Here is a 27,670-nt window from a genome sequence, read left to right on the forward strand (position 1 = left end):
AAAGTTTTTTTGATGAGAGGTACCCTTTAACTTTCTGGCACCAGTTGATTTAAAAAAATATATGTTTTCCACCAGAGTACCCCTTTAACCTTTACAGGACGTAGGGCATATGCATACGCCCAGCATCCCAAGTCCTTAAGGACGTAGGGCGTATGCATACGCCCGTGGGAATTCCGGTCCCCGCCGCTAGCCGGTTGGGGATCGGACCGGGATGTCTGCTGAAATCATTCAGCAGGCATCCTGGCACATCGCCGAGGGGGGTCCTGAGATTCCGGGCTGATCGCATCTCTGGTGACCCGATCGCCGGGAAAATAGGGATGATCGGAGCTGTCATTGACAGCCCTGATCATCCTGAGGGATAGGAGCGAGATTGCAGTGCTGCGATCTCCTCCTATCCCCTGCCATTAGTCAGCAATGAATTCTGACCAATGGCAGCGCACGACAGGGGGTTGCCATGGAAACCCCCCCGCTCTGCCCACCCCTGGATGTCGGGCAGAAAGGGAGGAGAAGATGGCAGCGGGTACCTGAACAGAAGATGCCGTTAGGACCGCTGATCATCGGTGGAGACTGCGGAGATCAGCGGCGCAGGTAGAGAAAAGATGGTGGTGGGGGGGGGGGGGGAGAAAGGAAGGGGGCAGTAAAGCGATATTTACTGCTGCCCTTCTAGTGGTTGCCAAACTGTCTGGGCATGCTGGGAGTTGTAGTTTTATACCTTCTGGAGGGTCACAATTTGGAGACCACTATTACAGTGGTGCCCAAACGGTGGCCCTCCGGATGTTGCTAAACTACAACTCTCAGCATGCCTAGACTGCCCAGGCATGCTGGGAGTTGTAGTTCTGTAACATCTGTCCCTTCAGATTTAGCAATTTTCATGAAAATTTTGAAAATTGCTGCTACACTTTGAAGCCCTCTAATTTTTTCAAAAAGTAAAAATATGTCCATTTTATGATGCAAACATAAAGAAGACATATGGTATTTGTGAATCAATATAAAAATTATTTTGAATATCCATTTTCCTTACAAGCAGAGAGCTTCAAATTTAGAAAAATGCAAAATTTTCAAAATTTTCATGAAATTTTGGGATTTTTCACCAAGAAAGGATGCAAGTTATGACAAAAATTTACCACGAAAATAAAGTAGAATATGTCACGAAAAAACAATCACAGAATCAGAATAATCGGTAAAAGCATCTTAGTGACGGTGGTCAGAATTACAAAAAAGGGCTGCGTCCTTAAGGTGAAAATGAGCTGCGTCCTTAAGGGGTTAAGAGACAATGAACTAAGCAGGGGTTAACTGAAAGTGCTGTGATCATTAGGTCATTTGTAAGACATCAGTGGAAGTTTACTAATGGATCTTCATTTCTATAATGTGTTCTCTGTGAATAAGCCGGATACATAAATCATACAACAGGCTCTGCTATTATATACATGTATACAGTCGATAGACATATATATCGGCAGGCCTACACCTGGGGACAAGATAAAGACAACCCGCTGTCACATAGGCGTACTATGAACACATTTTTGCATTCATAATATGGGCGCAAGTCATGGTCTGACTGCAGGTCTGGTGACCTGAACAGACAGCATGATAGATCACTATGGCAGATCACTATAAAAGATCCCTATGAGACATCACAATGATTGATAACATTCCTAGATCGCTATGATGCTGTCAGTTAAAGGGGTACTCCGCCCCTAGACAAAGGATAGGGGATAAGATGTCTGATTGCGGGGGTCCCGCTGCTGGGGATCCCTGCAATCTCCCTGCTGCACCCGGCGTTCGTTTAGAGCAGTGCTTCCCAACCAGGGTGCCTCCAGCTGTTGCAAAGCTACAACTCCCAGCATGCCCGGACAGCCGTTGGCTGTCCGGGCATGCTGGGTGTTGTAGTTTTGCAACAGCTGAAGGCACCCTGGTTGGGAAGCACTGGTTTAGAGCGTTGGGTGCAGCGTCGGAGGCTCATGACATCACGGCCATGCCCCTCTCATGACATCACGGCCACACCCCCTCTATGCAAGTCTATGACTTGCATTAAGGGGGCGTGGCCGTGACAGAAAGAGCGGGGCAAGAGCGGGGCAATCCGTCCCGCATTGCCAGTCATCCATGCATCGGATGTCTGGGGTGCCGCAGCCGAAATCGCCAGCAGTGGGACCCCCACAATCAGACATCTTATCCCCTATTCTTTGGATAGGGAACAAGATGTCTAGGGGCGGAGTACCCCTTTAAGGTCTCTAGACCCACGGTCAGTCAGTCCATAATGCGCTTGTGTGAAAGCGGCCCAAGGCCAGATTCAGTTCTTCGTAATTTAGGTAAATTGCTGCATCTTTACTATGGACACAAGAGCCCGAAATGAACCAAACATGGATTTTCAAGAAGTTTTGTATGGAGCCTCATTACAGATATGGATATGTGATGCCCATGATAAAAATGCTAATATAGGGGCAGAAGTCTGGCACCAGTTATTGCTTCAAGCCATGTTTTATTGCCATGATACCGTGTTTCTCCGAAGGGTCTTATATTAATTTTAGTCACAAAAAAACACACTAGGGCTTATTTTCAGGGTAGGGCTTATTTATTTACGGTATGTACCTTGAACAACATGGGGGGCTGTAGCAGTGTGGAGGATGCGGCACCCCCCCCCCCCCATCTTCCACACTGCTACAACCCTCCATCCTCCCACAGCCCTCCATCCTCCACACTCCCGCAGCCCCCCATCCTCCACACTGCTACAGCCCCCCATCCTCCACACTCTGGCAGCCCCCCCCCCCCCATCCTCCACACTCCTGAAGCTCCCCATCCTCCACTCTCCTACAGCCCCCCATCCTCCACACTGCTACAGCCCCCCATCCTCCCCTTCCTTACTTTCAGGGCTTACTTTCGGGGTAGGGTTTATTTTCGGGGAAACAGGGTAATCTTTAAATGCAAATGTTTAGGCCAGGAGAAGACAATTCAATGTTCCCCATAAAATAACAATTCTGGAGCGTGTTGTCTTAGATCTCTGCATTGTGCTGTTTCTCTGCTATTATTATTCATATTATTATTTTTCATAGAAATTTATGAATGAATTGACAACTGGGTGTTAAAGGGGTATTCCAGGAAAAAACTTTATTTATATATATATTTATATATATATATATATATATATATATATATCAACTGGCTCCAGAAAGTTAAACAGATTTGTAAATTACTTCTATTAAAAAATCTTAATACTTTCAGTACTTATGAGCTTCTGAAGTTGTTACGCCTAGCGCTCCGGGTCCCCGCTCCTCCCCGGAGCGCTCACGGCATCTTTCTCCCTGCAGCTCCCCGGTCGGTCCCGCTGACCGGGAGCGCTGCACTGTCATGGCCGTTGGGGATGCGATTCGCACAGCGGGACGCGCCCGCTCGCGAATCGCATCCCAGGTCACTTACCCGTTCCCGTCCCCTGCTGTCATGTGCTGGCGCGCGCGGCTCCGCTCTCTAGGGCGCGCGCGCGCCAGCTCCCTGAGACTTAAAGGGCCAGTGCACCAATGATTGGTGCCTGGCCCAATTAGCTTAATTGGCTTCCACCTGCTCCCTGGCTATATCTGGTCTCCTCCCTTGCACTCCCTTGCCGGATCTTGTTGCCCTTGTGCCTAGTGAAAGCGTTTTGTGTGTCTAAAGCCTGTGTACCAGAACCTCTGCTATCCACCCTGACTACGAACCTTGCCGCCTGCCCCCGACCTTCTGCTACGTCTGACCTTGCTTCTGTCTACTCCCTTGTACCTCGCCTATCTTCAGCAGTCAGAGAGGTGAGCCGTTGCTAGTGGATACGACCTGGTCACTACCGCCGCAGCAAGACCATCCCGCTTTGCGGCGTGCTCTGGTGAAAACCAGTAGTGACTTAGAACCGGTCCACTAGCGCGGTCCTCGCCAATCCCTCTCTGGCACAGAGGATCCACTACCTGCCAGCCGGTATCGTGACAGTAGATCCGGCCATGGATCCCGCTGAGGTTCCCCTGCCAGTTGCCTCTGATATCACCACGGTGGTCGCCCAGCAAGCCCGACAGATCGCCCATCTAACCCACCAGATGTCGGAAGTGTCCACCATTGTGCACCAACTTCAGTCGCAACTTCATCAGCAATCATCTCCTCCGCCAGCTCCTGCACCTCCTCCGCAGCGAGTGGCCACTCCTAGCCTCCGCCTGTCCTTGCCGGACAAATTTAATGGGGACTCTAAGTTTTGCCGTGGCTTTCTTTCGCAATGTTCCCTGCACTTGGAGATGATGTCGGACCAGTTTCCTACTGAAAGGTCTAAGGTGGCTTTCGTAGTCAGCCTTCTGTCTGGAAAAGCCCTGTCATGGGCCACACCGCTCTGGGACCGCAATGACCCCGTCACTGCCTCTGTACACTCCTTCTTCTCGGAAATCCGAAGTGTCTTTGAGGAACCTGCCCGAGCCTCTTCTGCTGAGACTGCCCTGCTGAACCTGGTCCAGGGTAATTCTTCCGTTGGCGAGTACGCCATACAATTCCGTACTCTTGCTTCTGAACTATCCTGGAATAATGAGGCCCTCTGCGCGACCTTTAAAAAAGGCCTATCCAGCAACATTAAAGATGTTCTGGCCGCACGAGAAACTCCTGCTAACCTGCATGAACTCATTCATCTAGCCACTCGCATTGACATGCGTTTTTCTGAGAGGCATCAAGAGCTCCGCCAGGAAAAAGACTTAGATCTCTGGACACCTCTCCCACTGTCTCCATTGCAATCTGCGCCTAGGCCTCCCGCCGAGGAGGCCATGCAAGTGGATCGGTCTCGCCTGACCCTGGAAGAGAGGAATCGCCGTAAGGAAGAGAATCTTTGTCTGTACTGTGCCAGTACCGAACATTTTTTGGTGGATTGCCCTATCCGTCCTCCACGTCTGGGAAACGCACGCTCGCACCCAGCTCTCGTGGGTGTGGCGTCTCTTGATGCTAAGTCGGCTTCTCCACGTCTCACGGTGCCTGTACGGATTTCTACTTCAGCCAGCTCTTCCCTCTCAGCCGTGGCCTGCCTGGACTCTGGTGCCTCTGGGAATTTTATTCGGGAGTCCTTGGTGAATAAATTCCGCATTCCGGTGACCCGCCTTGTCAAGCCACTCCACATTTCCGCGGTCAACGGAGCCAGGTTGGATTGCACCGTGCGTTACCGCACGGAGCCCCTCCTAATGTGCATCGGACCTCATCACGAGAGAATTGAATTTTTGGTCCTTCCCAATTGCACTTCCGAAATTCTCCTTGGACTACCCTGGCTTCAACACCATTCCCCAACCCTGGATTGGTCCACTGGGGAGATCAAGAGTTGGGGTCCCTCTTGTTCCAAGGACTGCCTTAAACCGGTTCCCTGTACTCCCTGCCGTGACCCTGTGGTTCCTCCTGTATCCGGTCCCCCTAAGGTCGTTAGGGACTCTGCCTGCCACAGGAAATGCCTCTCCCCCCCTCCCAGTCCCATCAGGCAAGCCTCTGTGTCCCCTCATGGCTCCCGTCCTTGTGTCTCCCTGCCCCGTGCCAAGCTTCACCCTCTGCCCTCCCTCCCCATCCCTACTCCTGCTGTACTGCCTGCCATTGAGGAAACCATCCATTCCTTCCCGGTGTCCTCATCCCAGGGGAGGCAGTCACTGGACAAAAAAAAGGGGAGACCTAAGGGGGGGGGTACTGTTACGCCTAGCGCTCCGGGTCCCCGCTCCTCCCCGGAGCGCTCACGGCGTCTTTCTCCCTGCAGCTCCCCGGTCGGTCCCGCTGACCGGGAGCGCTGCACTGTCATGGCCGTTGGGGATGCGATTCGCACAGCGGGACGCGCCCGCTCGCGAATCGCATCCCAGGTCACTTACCCGTTCCCGTCCCCTGCTGTCAAGTGCTGGCGCGCGCGGCTCCGCTCTCTAGGGCGCGCGCGCGCCAGCTCCCTGAGACTTAAAGGGCCAGTGCACCAATGATTGGTGCCTGGCCCAATTAGCTTAATTGGCTTCCACCTGCTCCCTGGCTATATCTGGTCTCCTCCCTTGCACTCCCTTGCCGGATCTTGTTGCCCTTGTGCCTAGTGAAAGCGTTTTGTGTGTCTAAAGCCTGTGTACCAGAACCTCTGCTATCCACCCTGACTACGAACCTTGCCGCCTGCCCCCGACCTTCTGCTACGTCTGACCTTGCTTCTGTCTACTCCCTTGTACCTCGCCTATCTTCAGCAGTCAGAGAGGTGAGCCGTTGCTAGTGGATACGACCTGGTCACTACCGCCGCAGCAAGACCATCCCGCTTTGCGGCGGGCTCTGGTGAAAACCAGTAGTGACTTAGAACCGGTCCACTAGCGCGGTCCTCGCCAATCCCTCTCTGGCACAGAGGATCCACTACCTGCCAGCCGGTATCGTGACAGAAGTTAAGGTTGTTCTTTTCTGTCTAAGTGTCCTCTGATGACACCTGTCTCGGGAAACGCCCAGTTTAGAAGAGGTTTGCTATGGGGGATTTGCTTCTAAACTGGGCGTTACCCGAGACAGGTGTCATCAGAGAGGACAGAAAAGAACAACCTTAACTTCAGAAGCTCATAAGTACTGAAAGGATTAAGCTTTTTTTAATAGAAGTAATTTACAAATCTGTTTAACTTTTTGGAGCCAGTTGATATATAAAAAAAAGTTTTTTCCTGGATAACCCCTTTAACATTCCCCTTGTCAAAGAGGGTGCTCCTATACCATCAGCATTGATGTAATGATGTCACAATGTGAAGGACTGTATATCAATGGTTTGGTGTAAATAAGTAACTAATTTTCATGTGCCAAATGCGCCACTTCACAGCGAGTGGACACTTAGGCCCAGATTTATTAAAGGGGTACTCCGGTGGAAAACTTTTTTTTAAATCAACTGGTGCCAGAAAGTTAAACATATTTGTAAATTACTTCTATTAAAAAATCTTAATCCTTCCAGTACTTATTAGCTGCTGAATACTACAGAAGAAATTATTTTCTTTTTGGAACACAGAGCTCTCTGCTGACATCACGAGCACAGTGCTCTCTGCTGACATCTCTGTCCATTTTAGGAACTGACCAGAGCAGCATATGTTTGCTATGGGGATTTTCTCCTACTCTGGACTGTTCCTAAAATGGAAAGAGATGTCAGCAGAGAGCACTGTGCTCGTGATTCAGCAGAGAGCTCTGTGTTCCAAAAAGAAAATAATTTCTTCTGTAGTATTTAGCAGCTAATAAGTACAGGAAGGATTAAGATTTTTTTAATAGAAGTAATTTACAAATCTGTTTAACTTTCTGCCCTTTAAATCCCTTTAATCTGTTTGAGACAAAAATTGGACAGCTTTCATATCTTTTCGAGCCCTGGAAAAATAAAAGCTGAGCTAGGATTGGTTGCTGAGAAACACACTCCCCTTAGATTTATAGATCTGGGCCTTAGTGTTAAAGGGGGCATAGCAGGATTTTATTTAAAGGGGTTATCCAGGAATAGAAAAACAGAGCTCATTTCTTTCAAAAACAGCTCCCTGTCTGTCCGCAGGTTGTGTGTGGTATTACAACTTGGCTCCATTCACTTCAACCGAATTGAGCTGCAGAACCATACCCAACCGGGGGACAGATGGGGGAGTGTTTTTTGAAAGAAATTAGCTCTGTTTTTCTATCCCTGGATAACCCCTTTAAGACCTGTGTCTGAATTGATATCTTATGAGGAAAACAATTATTTACCAAAATATCTATGTCTGGAGAGATGACAGGTCCTGAATAAGGTTATGTTCACATCTTATAACAGCCTACATTCAAGATATACATCGGCATACCGACAGAACAGTCAAGATCTATTAAAGGGGTACTCCGCTGCTCTGCGTTTGGAACAAACAGTTCCGAACGCCGGAGCTGGGAGCTCGTGACATCATAGCCCCGCCCGCTCATGATGTCACGCCCCATCCCCTCAATGCAAGTCTATGGAAGGGGGCGTGACAGCCGTCACGCCCCCTCCCATAGACTAGCATTGAGGGGGCGGGGCGCGATGTAATGAGGGGTGGGGTGATGACGTCCCAAGCTCCTGGCGCCAGTGGGACACAGAACGTTTCAAGACACACAATTCTTCACTACACCGGCTCCAGCGTTTGGAACGGTTTGTTCCAAACGCTGAGCAGCGGAGTACCCCTTTAAGTTCAATGAACTTAACCTAGTCTACTAGTGACAACGTTCGGTCTCAGTGCCGAACCAAACAATGCGGCCAAATTCATGGGAGACAAAATAACCTAAATGCAAAAAATTTATGGACCCATACTGTACCATCTGTGTGCCCAAAATCTCACACTGTGCTCTGAATGTAATCGGAATTGGTACAGTTTGGATTATTTAATTGCTATAATTTTTCATATTCTTTATGTTATTAAAGTTATAAGTTAGATTTATGACCCCTTTTCTGAATTCTTTCTCAGCCCTCCAGGTTTAAATCTTTCAGGTAAAATCCCCCTCTCTTTGAGTATCTCTACATTAATATTTAATATCATAGGACAGGCCACAGAGGAATCTGCTCACTTCCTGGAGGTGTGTAAACACTCACAGCCTTCAGCTAATAGCACGATTTACGGTGTAATGTGCCAGGGACGGTGGAGTGTGCTGATGAGGCATTACAGCATATGCCGCATCCTCCTGTGTATAGGAAAACACTAGCGCAGGGTCTAGCTCACACAAGGGCCATAACAGTGAAGTGGGCGAGATAAGCGCCTCCTCTCTATGACAGCAACAAATTGCAGAAGCAGTGCGTGGTTTTATTTGGAGCAGCGCCACTTTTGTTCATGGTTGTGCCTAGTAGGGATCGACCGATATCGATTTTTTAGGGCCGATACCGATAATCTGCGACCTTTCAGGCCGATAGCCGATAACTTTTACCGATATTCCGGTATAAGTTATGGGCTATTCCCCCCGGCCCCGCAGATCAATGATTTAAATCAATAAACTGCAACGGCTTTTGCAGGGCCAGAGACCGCCGCCGCCCGCTTCTCTCCCCCTGCCTGTCCAGGGGTCTCCCTAGTCCAACCACCACCGCTGCCCCATTGCCTCCCCCATCGCCGGTTTTATAATTATCTGTTCCCGGGGTCCACGCTGCTTCTGGCTCCAGCGGCGTCCTGAGCTGTCAATGTGCGCACTGACGGTGACGTTGCGTTGAGGACGTCACATGTCACTGCACTGCGCAGCGCGCAGGACGCCGCAGGAGCAAGAAGTAGCGCGGACCCCAGGAACAGGTAATTATAAAACCCGGGATGGGGGAGGCAATGGGGCAGCGGCAGGCGGGGGTGGTCTCAGCGGTGGTCTCTGGCAGGGGAGGCGGGGTGGGGCATTATCGGCATATCGGCAAGGTAATTGCCGATATCGATAATGTCCAAAATTGTGAATATCGGCCCATAATATCCCTAGTGCCTAATATTGAAGATCAGCTCTATTTAAAGGGGAACTCCAGTGGAAACAAGTGGAAAGCAACTGGTACCAGGAAGTTAAATAGATTTGTAAATTATTTCTATTAAAAAATATTAACCCCTCCAGTACTTATTAGCTGCTGTATACTACAGAGAAATGTGTGAAGTTCTTTCCAGTCTGACAACAGTTCTCTCTGCTGACACCTCTGTCCGTGACAAGAACTGTCCAGATTAGAAGCAAATCCCCACAGAAAACTTCTCCTGCTCTGGACAGTTCCTGACATGGACAGAGGTGTCAGCAGAGAGCCCTGTGGTCAGACTGGAAAGAACTACACTAATTTCTCTGAAGTATATCTTTAGTATACAGCAGCTGATAAGTACTGGATGGGCTAGGATTTTTTAACAGAAGTAATTTACAAATTTGTTTAACTTTATGGCACCAGTTGATTTCAAAACATTTTTTTTTTTTCCACCGGAGTTCCCCTTTAATTGAATAGGGGTGACTTTTAATACCAAAGCCCAAAACAAAAGTTGTATGGTGACTTTTTTCCATTCCATATTTTTCCATACAACTGTTTCTATAGAAAACTGCATGACAGTGCCCACCACACTGCCCTCAGTAATAGTGCCAACTAGAGATCAGCTTCTAATGAAAGTGCCATTTATCCAGCAGGTTCCCGGACAATCTGGGAGGCTTTGCAAGTATTTAAAGGGGTACTATGGTGGAATTTTTTTTTTAAATCAACTGGTGCCAGAAAGTTATACAAATTTTTTATTTACTTCTATTTAAAAATCTTAATTCTTCCAGTACTTATTAGCTGCTGTATAATACAGAGGTAGTTCTTTTCTTTTTTAATTTCTTTTCTGTCTGTCCACAGTGCTCTCTGCTGACACCTCTGTCCATGTCAGGAACTGTCCAGAGTAGGAACAATTCCCCATAGCAAACCTCTCCTGCTCTGGACAGTTCCTGACATGAACAGAGGTGTCAGCAGAGAGCACTGTGGACAGACAGAAAAGAAATTCAAAAATAAAAGAACTTCCTCTGTATTATACAGCAGCTGATACTGGAAGGAAGTACTGGAAGGATTAAGATTTTTGAATAGAAGTAATTTACAAATCTGTTTAACTTTCTGGCTCCAGTTGATTTTAAAAAAAAAATCCACCGGAGTACCCCTTTAAGGAAAGGGTACAAAGCTCTAATATAAAAAAATAAATAAAAATTAACTCAAGTATACTCAAGCTTCAGCATAGCAGTGGAGGTCAATTTGCTATTCATGGAGACATCTGCATTTAGACACATAACATTATTAAAAGACAGTCCATTTTCCTAGAATCAGATATAACTATGCTGAAAATATATAAAAGGTAGAACTAGAAATTGAGTTACAACAGGAGTGTGTAGAACAGCAACATATGGTACATAATATAGCAACCAGTGGAGCATGCCACAATTTTTCATTCTTTTGGATTCCCATGGAAATCGGAGGGATAAGAGAGGAACCATATGTGCAAGTGTAGAAGGAAAAAAACGCACTCACCCACTTTAAATGTGCTGCGAACAAGGAGATTTTTATTCAGCCGGGGGTCAAAGTCCGGAACAGGTGGAGGAGAGAAATGCAACTAGTTTCGCTCACGGAGGAGCTTTATCCAGCTAATGTGCCACCCAGAGAATGGAACCATATGGCTGCGTAGAGTGGCGTATTGCGTAGAGTGGCATATTGTGACTCCATACTGATCAGTTCTGAACATTGGATGCCATTGTACACCCTTCTATTTGCTGGTGATGATTCCATTTTAGGTGGTGATGTTTATCAATCAAAACTAGGGAAGCACTATTGCTCAAAATAATTGACACTACAGTGATCACGAGGAGAAGAAGAGAGATGAAAAACAAAATGTGACTGCACAGCTTAACATAATAGAGTGCATATAGCAAAAACACTATATAATAGAGATAAAAGAAAAAAAGCAGCACTCACCCGGTAACTTTAAATATTCAAGCGAAATGGCACACATTAAAACATGCTCATGTGCAGACTAGAGAGTCGGTGGTCAGCATTCTGTTTTGCTGTTCGTCCGGTTTCTCTGAGCCTACTCAGTGTCACTACAGAGAGCTCTTTCACTTGGTGAGTGCCGCTTTTTCTCTTCATCTCAATTTTATTCAATAGCTCCAATGATAACATAACCTCTATTATGGGCTCTTCTAACACTGGATAAAGCCCTGATCTTCAGCCCCGAGAATAAAGCAACAGAAACCATACAGCACAAGCTGTGTTGCTAAGGTCACAGCCGTCCATCAGACACTGACAGCCCTATTATGCCCCTGATAAGTCTAATTATCATAAAATAAAGCAATTAACGCCCTACATAAATCACCAGACACAGGGATCACACTGAGGTATTTTTTCCTCTCGCTGAGCTGTCCCTGTACTGTCAAGGCCATTGTTTTGTCTTAGACATCAACATAAAAAAAACTAGAGCTGTCCTGGCAACCATTGTGACCTGGTAAAATGCTTAATGAGTAAAGTAAAAAATTGCCCAAAAAGATAAAACTTGCTGGGCGGAGCTTGACTGCTGAGCTGGATGGCCGCTTAACAGAGCTGCTCTCCACAGCCATAGCCTATTAACAGCCTCTTCACATTTCCAAAATGGGCAAAACAGACAAAGATAACACAGGTAACACATCTGGCAACGTCAAGGGACAGAAAAATCAAGTGTATATGGTGAAATTCTTGAAGAAAAGGTCACAGCAAAGCCCTGAGAGATCCTCCAAGATGGCGCCGACTCCCGACAATGAAGCTGAGCGGGACGAGGACACTGACGATGAGAGCTGCTGTGGCAGTCAGATTGACTCGGGGGGGGGGGGGGGGGGGGGGGAGAGAAGAAAACAGGCTGTCTCTCACCAAAGCCTTCCTGAAAAAGACCGTGCAGCAAGCATGCTGCGAAATCTCAGAAACACCGTGAGACAACCTGAAGAGCGATGACCAGCTTGCTGTTGTTACCCACTAAGTATACCAAGCATTACACTGTGATGTCGCCAACAGGTGAACTGGTTTATGTTCTGTTTGTTTACTAAGACGTTCCAATGGTTTATTGTTTCATATTATGATCGGGGGATCTACAGACTCTTACTCTATGGAAATTTGACTGCCTCACCATATGTGCCCCATGTTTTTTGCTAATACAACACTTGGGACTATGGGAATGTTTACCCCTTCCTATAATAAGACATCTTATCCCCTCTCCAAGGGAGAGGGGATAAGATGCCTGATCGCGGGGGTCCCGCCGATGGGGACCCCGTGATCTTCCACGCCGCACCCCGTTAGAATCAGTCCCCGGAGCGTGTTCGCTCCAGGTCTGATTACTGGTGATCACGGGGACGGAGCATAGTGACGTCACTGCTCCGCCCCCATGTGACATCACGCTCCGCCCCCTCAATGCAAGCCTATGGGAGGGGGCGTGACAGCTGTCACGCCCCTCCAATAGACTTGCATTGAGGGGGCGGAGCGTGACATCACATGGGGGCGGAACCGTGACGTCACTATGCTCCGTCCTCTTGATGGACTCAGCCTGATTACCTCCAGCGGTTCCGGAAGCCGCTAAAGGTGGGTGCTGCATGGTAGATCCCGGGGGTCCCCAGCGGCGGGACCCCGTCGATCTGACATCTTATCCCCTATCCTTTGGATAGGGGATAAGATGTCTAGGGGCGGAGTACCCCTTTAATTTCCCATGTAAACACCATAGTTTTCTCTCTCTGCTACAAAAAGACAAAATCTCAATCGCTTTCCTACAAGAGACGCATTTAAAAAAAGAGAGGATCCCTAAACTACCGCTCAATTATTTCTCTTCTTGGTTTCACAGTGGCAGTACCAATTCCTGTTTCAGAGGTGTCTCTATTGCCCTACATTACGATGTTCCCTTTGCATTGACAGATTTTTACGATTCCACAGATGGCCGCGCTCTATTTTTAAAAGGTAAGGTCGGATCCCTGCCATACACCTTCGCCTCCTTATACGTTCCTAATAAACAACAAGTCCCCTGACTCCTCAACGCGAAGGTCCGCAGTTCCCTCCCTGGCTCTCCACACCCTCAGGAATAAGCTCCATGAAATGGGTCTAGTCGACACATGGCGGCTTTTACACCCAGGTGTGCCTATAATGTGCCAGTCTGGAGCACTTCCATAGCAATTGCCCTCTTCGTCCCCAGCGTCCGGGAAACGCATGCACCTAGGGGACATGGGAGAGGCGTCTCTAGGTGTGCATACATCCTCTCCTCGGCTATCTATGCCGGTTCGTTTCTTGCTTCTGCCTTTGTAGACTCGGGCTCTGCAGGGAATTTTATTAATGCCTCTCTGGTCTACAAGTACCATCTCCCAGTTACTTAGCTCATCAAGCCATTGTATATCTCTACCATCAACAGGGAGTGTCTGAATTGCGCGGTGCAATTCCTCACTGATCCTCTGTTGTTACAAGTGGGTGCCTTGCACAAGGAGAGGATCAAGTTTTATGTACTACCACATTGTTCTTCTGCGGTTCTTCTCGGACTGCCTTGGCTGCAACTTCACACCCCGATTCTTGATTGGCATTCCAGAGAGGTCTCCCGGTGGGGACCTGACTGTCTGACTCGCTGTCTGACGTCTCTACAACTGAGCGTTCCATTCCTCCTCCTTCTCTGTCTGGCCTGCCTCCTCCATACCAAGACTTTGCCTCCTCCATACCAAGACTTTGTGAAAAGAAAGCTGAGAGTCTACCTCCTCATTGGCCATATGACTGTCCAACTGACCTTCTGCCTGGCACTTCGCCCCCGCGGGGAAGAATTTACCCCCTGTTGGCACCAGAAACACAAGGTATGACGTAGTATATCAAGGAGAATGTCCAGAAGGGTTTCATTCGAAAGTCCTGCTCTCCTGCTGGAGCCGGATATTTCTTTATGGAAAAGAAGGGTGGGTCTCTTCGTCCATGCATAGATTACCTAGGACTTAACAAAATCACCATCAAGAATCGATACCCCTTACCCTTGGTCTCAGAACTCTTTGATCGTCTGCGGGGTGCCAAGTTCTTCACCAAATTGGATCTATAATTTAATCAGAATCCGGCAAGGAGATGAATGGAAGACAACTTTCAATACTCGTGATGGGCATTTCGAGTATTTGGTGATGCCGTTTAGACTCTGTAACGCTCCGGCTGTCTTCCAGGAATTTGTTAACGACATTTTCCGGGACCTCCTCTACACCTGTGTTGTGGTCTATCTGGATGACATCTTGATCTTCTCACCCAACCTGGACGTACACCGTACTCATGTGCGCCAGGTCTTACGTCGCCTACGGAAGAACCATCTTTATGCCAAACTTGAGAAGACAAGTCTTCCATTCCTTGGTTACATTGTTTCCACTCAAGATCTCCAGATGGATCCCTATAAGTTGTCTTCTGTACTAAACTGGCCACACCCTTCTGGCCTACGGACCATACAACTTTTTATTGGATTTGTCAATTATTATAGACAGTTCATACCACACTTTTCCTCGTTGGTTGCGCCAATTGTTGCTCTTACCAAGAAAAACAGTAACCCAAGTCCTGGTCACCTGAAGCTGAAGAGTCCTTCTCCCGTTTCAAATTTTCTTCTGCTCCAGTACTCACGATACCCGACCCTGAAAGTCCATTCTTCCTCGAGGTGGATCTTTCTTCGGTAGGAGCTGGTGCTATTCTGACCCAGAAGACCTCCAGGGGTAAAACCATGACTTGCGGCTTCTTCTCCAAGACGTTCTCGCATGCTGAGAGGAACTATTCTATTGGAAATCGGGAACTCTTGGCCATTAAGCTTGCCCTGAAAGTGTGGCATCATCTTCTGGAGGAATCGTTTCATCCAGTCAGAATCTTTACGCACCATAAGAATCTCCTATATCTTCAGTCCGCACAACGTTTGAACCCCTGGCAGACCAGATGGTCACTATTCTTTTCCAGATTTAATTTCTTTATTAATTTTCAACCAGCAGCCAAGAATATCAGAGCTCTCTCTAGGGCCTCAGATGTTGTAGGCCTGGACTCCTCTCCTCGGTATATTGTGAATCCTGAACGCCTGATTACAGTTGCACCAGTCGATCTTCAACAAGTTCCTCCTGGGAAGTCTTTTGTACCTTCTCGTCTTAGACGCAGGGTGTTGAACGGGGGTCATTCTTCCTTGCTGGCCAGACATACTGGAGTTCGAAAGTCCATTCAACTAATTTCCCGACATTATTGGTGGCCAAACCTAGAGCATGATGTCACTGATTTTGTCCGTTCCTGCACGACCTGTGCCCATGACAAGACCTCAGACTAGACCTGCAGGCCTCTTACAACCTTTACCTATTGTCCATGGTCCCACATCGCTATGGACTTCATCACCGATCTACCTTCTTCCAGTAACAACACGGTCATTTGGGTGGTGGTAGATCGTTTCTCTAACATGGCTCACTTAGTGCCAATTGCCTGGGCTTTCTTCTGCTCCACAACTGGCGGATCAATTCTTTCTACATATTTTTCACCTACATGGTCTACCAACTCACATTGTCTCTGATCGTGGGGTTCAGTTTGTCTACAAATTCTGGTGGGCTCTCTGCTCTCACCTTGGGATCAAGTTGGATTTTTCTTCAGCATACCATCCCCAGTCCAATGGCCAGGTTGAGAGAGTGAACCTGATACTTGGAGATTATCTTTGTCATTTGGTCTCTGCTCGGCAAGATGACTGGTCCAACTTGTTACCTTGGGCAGAGTTTTCTTACAACCATCGGGACTCTGAAGCCACAAGAACATCTCCTTTCCTCATTGCAAGAGTAAGTTGTTAACACTTGGAAAAGAAAGAAAGGAAGGAGGGATAGTATATAATATTTATATCAATATTTATACACGTCCACTCACATTAGGATATCCTTTTACATTGGCGAGCCTTAAATGGGCACTGTCAGATACAAAAACTTTTGATATGTTGTAAAGCATGCAAAACTTAAATGTTTTGCAATTGCTTTCATTAGAAAACTTTCAGTATTTAATACTGAAAAAGTCAGTCAAACAACTGCCCACCCCCTGCCTGCTTGGACACATACTAGTCCTGCTGTGTCCATGCATCATGGACCCACTTCCTTGATTGACAGCTGTGAGCGCAGGGCTCACAGCTGGAGGAAAAATCCTCCCACTGTCAGCTTGTGTCCCGCTACTGTCAGTGAGGACAAGCTGGGAGTTGTAGTTTTGCTAATGCTAGGGGAGATGTGAGAAGACAGCATACTGAGGGAGGGGGCAGAGACCTGCACAATGAGGCCACGCCCCCTCCCTTTGAGAGGAATTCAGACTAGTGAGCTAAATTTAAAGTGAAATAAAAAAATAAATAAAGGTGCTAGACACAAAATTTAGTTGTACATGGTCAGGATTAGATACTGAGTGATATATCTAAAAATGTTTTTATGTTGGATCTGACGGGTACGCTTTAAGACAGGTTATTATATACTTTTACAAAGTCTCAAGCCAACAAGAGAAGGCCTCCTTTTGACCTACCTTCCTGGTGACAAGGTCTGGCTTTTGTCCAAATATATTAGTTTTAAGGTTCCCAGTTATAAATTTGGTCCTCCATTTCTGTGTCCTTTCAAGGTTACGCACCACATAAACCCTGTGTCTTATAAACTTCATCTGCCATCTACTCTTCGCATTCCGAATTCCTTCCATGTTTCTCTCCTCAAGCCTTACATTTTCAATAGTTTCTCTCAAAAAGACATCTCTCCTTCTCCTGTGTCCGGTTCCTTAGATATCTTTAAGGTTAAGGATATCTTCGCCGCCAAAACCATTAGAAGGAAAAGATTCTTCCTGGTGGACTGGAAGGGGTTTGGTCCTGAAGAAGGTCCTGGAAGCATGAGGGGAACATTTTGGATCGGGATCTGGTCCTCAATTTCCTGGGGCCAAAAAAGAGGGGGAGACCTAAGGGGGGGGCAGGGTACTGTTACAGCTCACGCTGCGGCCAGTCTTGCTGGCCGCGAGAGCACTCTTGCTCTCTCCCCTGCTGCTGGCGTTGCCGACATTCGCATCGCGGGGGAACGCCCACATGCCAAACCCGGGCCATCACTTACCTTCTCTGCTCTCTGTCCCCTCCACTGTTCCTGGTTCTCGGCGCGTGCATTATCCGCCTAGGGCTTGCACGCGCGCCGACTCTTGCAGATTTAAAGGGCCAGTGCACAAAAGATTGGTGCTTGTCTGCTCCTGAACCTTTTTAGCTCCGGACTTCCTCTTGACCCCTGCCAGATGTTTGTGCCTTGGAGAAAGCGTTACCCGAATTGTGTCTTGTCTTACCGTGTACCAGTTTTGGCTGCCTTGTTCCCTGACCACGCTTCCTTGCCGTCTGCCCTCTGACCTCCTTGCTACGTATTCTGACCTTGTTTCTGTGCCGCCTGTTCTGACCTTCTGCCTGTCCCAGACGAGTTTGTCTCATCCTCTCTGTGCCACACATCACCTCGGCTGCCTTAGTGGACGAGTTGTATCAGGGGTAGCGACCTGGGATCCGCCTGCCGCAGCAAGTCCATCTCGCTTTGTGGCAGGCTCTGGTGAAAACCAGCGGCACCTTAGACTCTGCTCCCTGGTACGGCTCAAGCCATCATCCACACAAGGTACAACAGATCCACATCTCCAGTCGTTACATCTACACTGTATGATTATTATTGCTTTTTGATATGGGACATTGGCCTGCGAGCCCATATGCACAAACTCCTAACACTCTTATTTTATTATGTTTCTTACTGTCTCTGTTCTTATCTTTAAAATATGTTTAAAAAATCTAAAAAAAAAAAAAAAAAAAGGAGATAACTTGCTGTGAGCTTTGTTTCACATATAAATGCATCTGATGGAACTAAGTGCTAAGAAATAGTTGGGAAGCCCTCAAGGCATGCTTCTATGTATCCATTATAGTGGGGCCGTTCCCTCTGCTGAAGGCCTGGTGCTTTTGATACCCAGCCACTAACTGTCCTTAATTATATTTTCCATAGTTTACCGTTGAAAATGGCTTTAAGGCTACATGGCGGCCTTGGCCATGATACAGGTAACATAGCCAAGGATTTTCATGTCGCACACCAGGATTGTGCTTCATCGTAGCTAATGTAAGTGGATGGGAAACTGGAAAACATGTTTCCCAGTACTAAGACAAACCATACCCAGCTGCTAAGGAAGTAAACTGAATCTTTGCTCTGGGAAAAGGAAAGACTACGTATGACCCCAAAAGGTTTATACATTTTTATATATATATATATATATATATATATATATATGTATGTATATATATATATATATATATATATATATATATATACACACTGCTCAAAAAAATAAAGGGAACACTTCAACAACACAATGTAACTCCAGGTCAATCACACTTCTGTGAAATCACACTGTCCACTCAGGAAGCAACACTGATTGACAATCAATTTCACATGCTGTTGTGCAAATGGAACAGACAACAGGTGGAAATTATAGGCAATTAGGAAGACACCCCAATAAAGGAGTGGTTCTGCAGGTGGTGACCACTGACCACTTCTCAGTTCCTATGCTTCCTGGCTGATGTTTTGGTCACCTTTGAATGCTGGCAATGCTTTCACTCTAGTGGTGAGACGGAATCTACAACCCACACAAGTGGCTCAGGTAGTGCAGCTCATCCAGGATGGCCCATCAATGCGAGCTGTGGCAAGAAGGTTTGCTGTGTCTGTCAGCGTAGTGTCCAGAGCATGGAAGCGCTACCGGGAGACAGGCCAGTACATCAGGAGACATGGAGGAGGCCGTAGGAGGGCAATAACCCAGCAGGAGGACTGCTACCTCCTCCTTTGTGCAAGGAAGAGCACTGCCAGAGCCCTGCAAAATGACCTCCAGCAGGCCACAAATGTGCATGTGTCCACTCAAACGGTCAGAAACAGACTCTATGAGAGTATGAACACATTTTTTTATGTTTTGGCCTTGTGTAAAACTTCAAAAATATATATTTTCTCACATTATTCTGCACTCAATACCCCATAATGACAAAGTGAAAATTTAATTGTAGAATCTTTTTGCAAATGTATTTAAAATGAAAAACTAAAATTTAGCATGGACAAATGTATTCAGACAATTTGCTATTTATCTTGATAATCTCCGAGATGTTTCTACACCTTGATTGGAGTCAACAAGCCATGAGGAAAAGACTGCTGCCTGTAGAGCTCAGAAACCAGGATTGTGTGGAGTCACAGATCTGACAAAGGGTACAAACATTTTCTGCTGCACTGAAATTTCCTAAGAGCAAAGAGGCCTACATAATTCTTACATGGAAGAAATGTTTAAACAACCAGGGCTCTTCCTTGAGCTAGCCACATCACCAAACTAAGGAATTGGGAGAGAAAGGTCTTGGCAAGAGAAGTGGGCAAGGACCCAATAGTCACTCTGGCTAAGCTCCAAAGATCCTGTGTGCAGATGGGAGAAACTTCCAGAAGGCCAAACATCACTGCCAAACTCCACCAATCTGGGTTTTATGGGCATAAGGGCCTTAAAGAAGCCTCTACTCCGTAAAAGACACATAAAAGCTGTCTGGGGTTTGCAAAAAGCATCAAAAGGACTCTCAGACTGTAAGAAAGAATCAAGATTCTCTGGAGGAAACGGGGCACTGTTCATCACCTTCCCAATACCATCCCTACAGTGTAGCATGGTGGTGGCAGCATCCTGCTGTGTGGGACATTTTTCAGTGGCTGGGAGTATTGAGTTATACTAAATGAAAACCTGATCCAGAGTGCTCTGGACCTCGGACTGGGCTAAAGGTTCATCTTCCAACAAGACAATGACCCTAAGCACACAGCCAGGACAACAAAGGCATGGCTTAAAGGGGTCCTCCGCCCCTAGACATCTTATCCCCTATCCAAAGGATAGGGGATAAGATGTCAGGCTGCTGGGGAGCCCCGGGATCTCCGCTGCGGCACTGTGCTATCATTACAGCACAGAGCGAGTTCGCTCTGCACGTAATGACAGGCAATACAGGGGCCGGAGCATCGCTACGTCACGGCTCCGCCCCTTGTGATGTCACGGCCTGCCCCTTTCAATACAAGTCTATGGGAGGGGGCGTGGCAGTCGTCACGCCCCCTGCCATAGACTTGCATTAAGGGGACGGGCCGTGATGTCACGAGGTGCGGGGCCATGACGTCACGCTGCTCCGTACCCTGTATCGCCCGTCATTACGCACAGAGCGAACCCAGGGCTCCCCAGCAGCGGGACCGCGCCGATCTGACATCTTATCCCCTATCCTTTGGATAAGGGATAAGATGTCTAGGGGCGGAGTACCCCTTTAAGGACAACTCTGTGAATGTCCCAGCTAGAGCCCTGACTTGAATCCAGTTAAACAACTCCGGATAGAACTGAAAAAAATGGTTTCTACCTAAAGTCCCCATCCAACCTGACACAGCTTGAGAAGATCTGCAGAGGAGAATGGCAGAAAATCCCCAAATCCAGGTGTACAAACCTTGTGGCATAATACCAAAGAAGACTTGAGACTGTAATCTCTGCCAAAGGTGCATCAACTACGTACTAAGTAAAATTCTGTTAATGTATTTGCAAAATGTTTTATGGGGTATTGAGTGGAAATTGATGGGGGGGGGGGGGATTTTAATTTTATTGATTTTAGCACAAGGCCGCTACATAAAAAATGTGAAGAATTTTAAGGATGTGAAGACTTTTTATTTGCATACCTTTGCTTTCCTTCACATGGTGAATATTCTGTTTGTTGCCATAGCTGCCATAGCCCTGTATATTAAACCCTGGTCAAGACAGAATGGCTTGGCAACTGGGGCACATGCCTGCCAGCCCCTCCAGGCTATGCACCTGGCATTTCTTCCTCGTTTCTTGCCATCCTCTTGCTCTAAAAACAAATGAATGCAAACCTGAATGGTTAAGCAGAAGATTATAGCAGCATTTTAATCCAGTGTGTGACCCCAGGGTACCTCTCTCAGGAAACTGAGCCAATATCCTACATGTTTGCAAAAGCTGAGCCATGGAATCTGCCTCCAGAGCTGAGTTTGTAACCCTTTCCACCTTTCCACAGGGTCTAGAAATGACATATGTACATCGGAAATTGCATACATTATATGTAATGACCACTACTGAGGTGTCCTGACATGACTGTCAAATCTTATCAGATCATCTTGAAAAATCCAGAAGATGACGGCTGCCCTGTGAGACTAAACTAGAAACTGAGCTTGCTATGTTGGCGCTTAACTCAGCACTGCATTTTAACCTACTTGCTAGAGATTACTTGAGCTGGCTCCCTGCCTTGACTGCACCAGGAGTGTGGGAACTGGGTTGCCAGACATCGACATGCTCCCATTCCTAACAATGACGGGCTACGCAAAGTCCAAAAGAGTAGTATACACAGTGCACTTAGTAGTGACGACTCCATGCAGTTTCTGAAAAAAGCAAGAACACCTCCATGATCGCTGCAGCATGTAAGTATAACTATTTTCACACATAATATTTTAGTCAGCATTTTTAACTAAAACCAATAGCGGGACCAACACAAAGAAAAACTATATTTTTGTGCATGGGCCTACTCCTGGTTTTAGTTGAAATACCGACTAAATTACTATGTGAACACAGAAAAAATGGAAAGGTGTGGAAGTGCCTGAAATGTAACTTTTACACAAAATATACCATAAAATGTGTTAATTCAAGTGTATGCGATATACCACCTAGGGATCCACAGCAATGGTCACTGGGTTCTGGACAGTGTACAGTGTATAAGTAAACCTTGGTAGGCACAGTTAAAAAAACAAAGTCAGTATCAACAATGAGGGGCATTTACTAATCTTTTACTACGTAGTCTGGTTTTTACCCTGTTTTTTTCTACTTCATTTATGACTATGTGCGACAAATTTACTAAATTGTTGCACGGCATTAATAAATTTGGCGCACATAGGCAAAAGTGGGAAATTTACTTCATGTAGTAGAAAAAATAGTCTGTTCCTTTTTCCAGCTGTCTGAATAGGTTTGGCTGCTGGTTTCCTTCTGGATCTTTTGTTTTTGAGTTTTTTTTTTAGCTTTTTCACCACATCTAAATAATTCAATAACTACAGTGGTCCCTCAAGTTACAATATTAATTGGTTCCAGGAAAACCATTGTAAGTTGAAACCATTGTATGTTGAGACCATAACTCTATGGAAACGTGGTAATTGGTTCTAAAGGCACCAAAATGTCATCCAAAATAGGAAAAAGTGACAAAGAAAAATAAGTAGATAACTGATATAGATAAAGCAAATCCTTCCATATAAAAGTAATAAAGATCTGCTGGGAGCTGTAAATCACTGTCTATGTCAGTGTTTCCCAAGCAGGGAGCCTCCAGCTGTTGAAAAACTATAACTCCCAGCATGCCTGGACAGCCAAAGGCTGTCCGGGCATGCTGGGAGTTGTAGTTTTGCAAAAGATGGGGCCACCCTGCTTGGGAAACACTGGTCTATGTAGAGGACAGGAGCTTCTTCAGGGGTCCTGTACAGTACAGGCAATGTCCCAAACAAGTAATGGAGTCGCCCTCACCTGGTGTCCAAAAGAGCAGCTAACCCTGATACAGGTAAAGTGTACAGAACATGTAATACCAGACACCAGTCAGTGCATACACTTCAGTAATACAAGGGTTTTACCAGTGAATGCCCATTTTGATTGGTTGGTTCTTCCAGCCATTGACACGTTTTACAGATCTGGACTGTCTGTAGCATTGTATGTTGAGTCTGGTTTCAACTTACGATGGTCCAGAAAAGACCATTGTATGTTGAAACTATTGTATGTTGAGGCCATTGTAAGTTGAGGGATCACTGTAAATTGTAGTCATGGCTCAGAAGTGGTAAACGGCGTTTAGTGTGTGTGTGTGTTTATTACATTTTTTTAACACAGTTTTTTTCTCCCTAAATGTACTTACACTTTTTTTTTTTTTTTGGTTACTTCTTCTACAGATCTGTGTATCCTGTGGACTCCTTCGGATTCGGTGGACTACTTCGATGACCAGCGTTTTTCTTTGCTTGATGTTAATAAAATGGTTAACGAGGGCTTGTGGGGGAGTGTTTTTTGTAATAAATTTTTTTTAAAACCTGTTGTGTTTTATTTTTATTTTACTTTACTAGACAGGCTTAGTAGTGGAAGCTGTCTTATAGACTGAGTCCATTACTAAGCCGGGCTTAGCGTTAGCCACAAAAACAGCTAGCGATAACCCCCAATTATTACCCCGGTACCCAACACCACAGGGGTGCCGGGAAGAGCCGGTACCAACAGGCCCGGAGCGTCAAAAATGGCGCTCCTGGGCCTAGGCGGTAACAGGCTGGCGTTATTTAGGTTGGGGAGGGCCAGTAACAATGGTCCTCGCCCACCCTGGTAACGTCAGGCTGTTACTGTTTGGTTGGTATTTGGTTGAGAATAAAAATAGGGGGACCCTATGCGTTTTTTAAATATATTTAATTATTTATTTAAAAAAAAAACACGCATAGGGTCCCCCCTATTTTCATTCTCAGCCAAATACCAACCAAACAGTAACAGCCTGACGTTCCCAGGGTGGGCGAGGACCATTGTTACTGGCCCTCCCCAGCCTAAATAACGCCAGCCTGTTACCGCCTAGGCCCAGGAGCGCCATTTTTGACGCTCCAGGCCTGTTGGTACCGGCTCTTCCCGGCACCCCTGTGGCGTTGGGTACCGGGGTAATAATAGGGGGTTTGCGCTAGCTGTTTTTGTGGCTAGCGCTAAGCCCATGTTAGTAATGGACTCTGTCTATAAGACAGCTTCCACTACTAAGCCTGTCTAGTAAAGTAAGAAAAAAACACAACAAGTTTTAAAAAATTTTTATTACAAAAAACACTCCCCCACAAGCCCTCGTTAACCATTTTATTAAAATCAAACAAAGAAAAACGCTGGTCATCGAAGTAGTCCACCGAATCCGAAGGAGTCCACAGGATAAACGGATCTGAAATGAGAAGAAAACAAAAAAAATGGGTTAGTACATTTATTATCACCTGCTCACACATCTCCCGCCCCGCATGACTACAACTGCCAGCATGCCCTTACAGTAAGGACATGCTGGGAGTTGTAGTTGTGTGGTGCAGGAGATGTGTGGGCAAGTGACAAGCTTGTCCCCTGCCCCCAGCTGCAGGACTACAACTCCCAGCATGCCCTTACAGTAAGGTGGGGCGGAGGCCGGGCACAGTGTTTCCCAACCTGGGACTTGTAGTTTTGCAACATCTGGAGGCACCCTGGTTGGGAAACACTGTTTTAGGCCAGTGTTTCCCAACCAGGGTGCCTCCAGATGTTGCAAAACTACAAGCCCCAGCATGCCTGGACAGTCAAAGGCTGTCTAGGCATGCTGGGAGTTGTAGTTTTGCAACATCTGGAGGCAACCTGGCTGGGAAACACTGGCCTAAAACAGTGTTTCCCAACCAGGGTGCCTCCAGATGTTGCAAAACTACAAGCCCCAGCATGCCTGGACAGTCAAAGGCTGTCCAGGCATGCTGGGAGTTGTAGCCTTGCAACATCTGGAGGCACCCTGGCTGGGAAACACTGGCCTAAAACAGTGTTTCCCAACCAGGGTGACTGTTTTAGGCCAGTGTTTCCCAACTGTTTTAGGCCAGTGTTTCCCAACCAGGGTGCCTCCAGCTGTTGCTAAACTACAACTCCCAGCATGCCTGGACAGCCAAAGGCTGTCCAGGCATGCTGGGAGTTATAGTCTTGCAACAACTGGAGGCACCCTGGTTGGGAAGCCTGCGCAACTTACCGGCTTCCGTAGGATCCAGCGCTGCACGACACTGCCGCGCGACAGTGCCGCGCGACGATCTCCGACAGCGATCGTCGCTGGAGCCTCGGAAGGGTAAGTGAACTTCTTCGCCGGTCCCCTTCAGCTGTTTAGTTTTGCAACAGCTGGAGGACTACAGTTTACAGACCACAAACCAGTGGTCTGCAAACTGTGGCCCTCCAGCTGTTGAAAAACTACAACTCCCAGCATGCCTGGACAGCCAATGGCAACATCTGGGGGGGGGCATGCTGGGAGTTGTAGTCTTGCAACATCTGGAGTCACCCTGGTTGGGAAACACTGTTTTAGGCCAGTGTTTCCCAACAAGGGTGCCTCCAGCTGTTGCAAAACTACAACTCCCAGCATGCCCGGACAGCCAAAGGGTGTCCAGGCATGCTGGGAGTTGTAGTCTTGCAACATTTGGAGGCACCCTGGTTGGGAAGCTTGCGCAACTTACCGGCTTCCGTAGGATCCAGCGCTGCACGACACTGCCGCGCGACACTGCCGCGCGACAGTGCCGCGCGACGATCTCCGTCAGCGATCGTCGCTGGAGCCTCGGAAGGGTAAGTGAACTTCTTCGCCGGTCCCCTTCAGCTGTTTAGTTTTGCAACAGTTGGAGGACTACAGTTTACAGACCACACACCAGTGGTCTGCAAACTGTGGCCCTCCAGCTGTTGCAAACCTACAACACCCAGCATGCCCTGACAGCCAAAGCCTATGGCTCTCAGGGCAGGAGCCCGGGCTGACATTACAGTGCAGCCGCCCGGGCTCCTCATACGGTCTCCCCGCTACCCCCCTTGTCTCCCGCCCGGGCTCCTCATACGGCCTCCCCGCTACCCCCCCCCCCCTTGTCTCCCGCCCGCGCCGCTCAGCTCCCGCTGCTACAAGACTACAACTCCCAGCGTGTCCTCACTGTAAGGCCATGCTGGGACTTGTAGTCTTGCAACAGCAGACAGATGGGAGTTGTGTGGCGCTGGCAGGTGAGAGGGGGGGATGTAAATCACTGCAGTGTCCCGGTAGCGCAGTGAGGGTAGCGGGGAGAAAGTATGTCGGAGCCCGGGCGGCAGTAGCTTTTCCTGCTCCATGTTGGAGCTGGAGTAAATTTAGTCAATTTTTATGGCCGTTGCGACAGTTTATTGCGCAACTGCGACTGTCTCAGTTAATAAATTCCTGACCACTGCAAGTAAAAACTGAAAACTTGCGTAAATTAAGCGGGAATTTTTTTTTTGACTTTCTAGCTCTTGCTAGGGAAAGTCGCACAATTTATAGGGTAGGCGCAATTGCGACAATTTTGCGCCAAAAATAGTCAGAAAAAAATGACTAAACCCCTTAGTAAATGCCCCCCAATCTGATCAACAAATTTAGTACCTTACAAGGCCCTCCCTACGCCTTTCTGTGACTACGTAGGCGTGACATCATCAGGGGACAGACAGTATGTAAATATGGTATGAGTGTACCATATATATAGTCTAGGGATTATCCCAGGTAGATATACCCTAGAACAACAGATCAGATGCCCCTTAGGCTGCTTTCACACCATAAAGTTCTTCCATTTTAAAGAGCCGTTATAATGTTCTGTTATGAAAAACCTTAAAAACGGCCGTTAAACGGCTGTTACAAAATCCCATACGGCCGTTACAAAATCCCATTAAAGCCTATGGGATTTTAACCCGTCATAGCCCTTTATTAATAACGTTATTTTTGACGGGAGAAAAAAAGGGTACATGCACTATTTTTCTAGAATTTAGCTGTAAATTTAGCTGTAGTGACCAGTGTCAGGCAGCTGCTGCCAAGGCAAATAAAATCATGGGGTGCATCAATAGGGGCATAGATGCCTATGACAGGGAAATAATTCTACCGCTGTACAAATCACTAGTCAGACCACACATAGAATACTGTTTACAGTACTGGGCACCAGTGTACAAGAAAGATATAGTGGAGCTGGAGAGGGTTCAAAGACTGGTAATCAGAGTAATACGAGGAACGGGAGGACTACAGTACCCAGAAAGATTATCAGAATTTGGGATATTTAGTTTAGAAAAAAAAAAATAGGCTTGGGGAGACCTAATAACTATGTATAAATAAATCAGGGGACCGCACAGAGATCTCTCCCATTACCTATTTATACCCAGGACTGTATCCATAACAAGGGGGCATCCTCTACGTTTAGAGGAAAGAAGGTTTCTACACCAGCAAAGACCGGGGTTCTTTACTGTAAGAGCAATGAGAATGTGGAATTCTCTCCCGGAGGAGGTGGTCATGGTGAACTCGGTAAGAGAGTTCAAAAGGGGTCTGGATGCATTTTTGGAGAGTAATAACATTACAGGTTATGGATTCTGGATCTATAGGGACAGAACGTTGATCCAGGGATTTATTCTGATGCCATATTTGGAGTCGGGAAATAATTTTTACCTCTAGTATGATGGTTTTTTGCCTTCCTCTGGATCAACTCAGTAGGCATTCATTAGGGTTATAGGTTTAACTTGATGGACTCTTTTTTTCAACCTTATGAACTATGTTACTATGTA

The 27,670-nt window shown here is 47.0% G+C and overlaps 1 protein-coding gene across 7 annotated transcripts in view; it reads right to left on the bottom strand.

The window, feature by feature from the left end:
* Window positions 1-27,670, bottom strand: part of MAPT (microtubule associated protein tau) — a 120,153-nt gene that overhangs the window by 72,544 nt on the left and 19,939 nt on the right. Inside the window, exon 1 of one of the 7 annotated variants that reach the window (XM_056548648.1) lies at window positions 21,076-21,210. The exons of the other annotated variants lie outside the window; for them this stretch is intronic. The gene's annotated coding sequence lies outside the window, so the exon portion shown is untranslated. Of the gene's footprint in view, window positions 1-21,075; window positions 21,211-27,670 lie in introns of those variants that run through there. 7 annotated transcript variants of the gene reach the window in all.

The sequence above is a fragment of the Hyla sarda genome, chromosome 12 (genome assembly GCF_029499605.1).
Source record: "Hyla sarda isolate aHylSar1 chromosome 12, aHylSar1.hap1, whole genome shotgun sequence".
NCBI lineage: Eukaryota > Metazoa > Chordata > Amphibia > Anura > Hylidae > Hyla > Hyla sarda.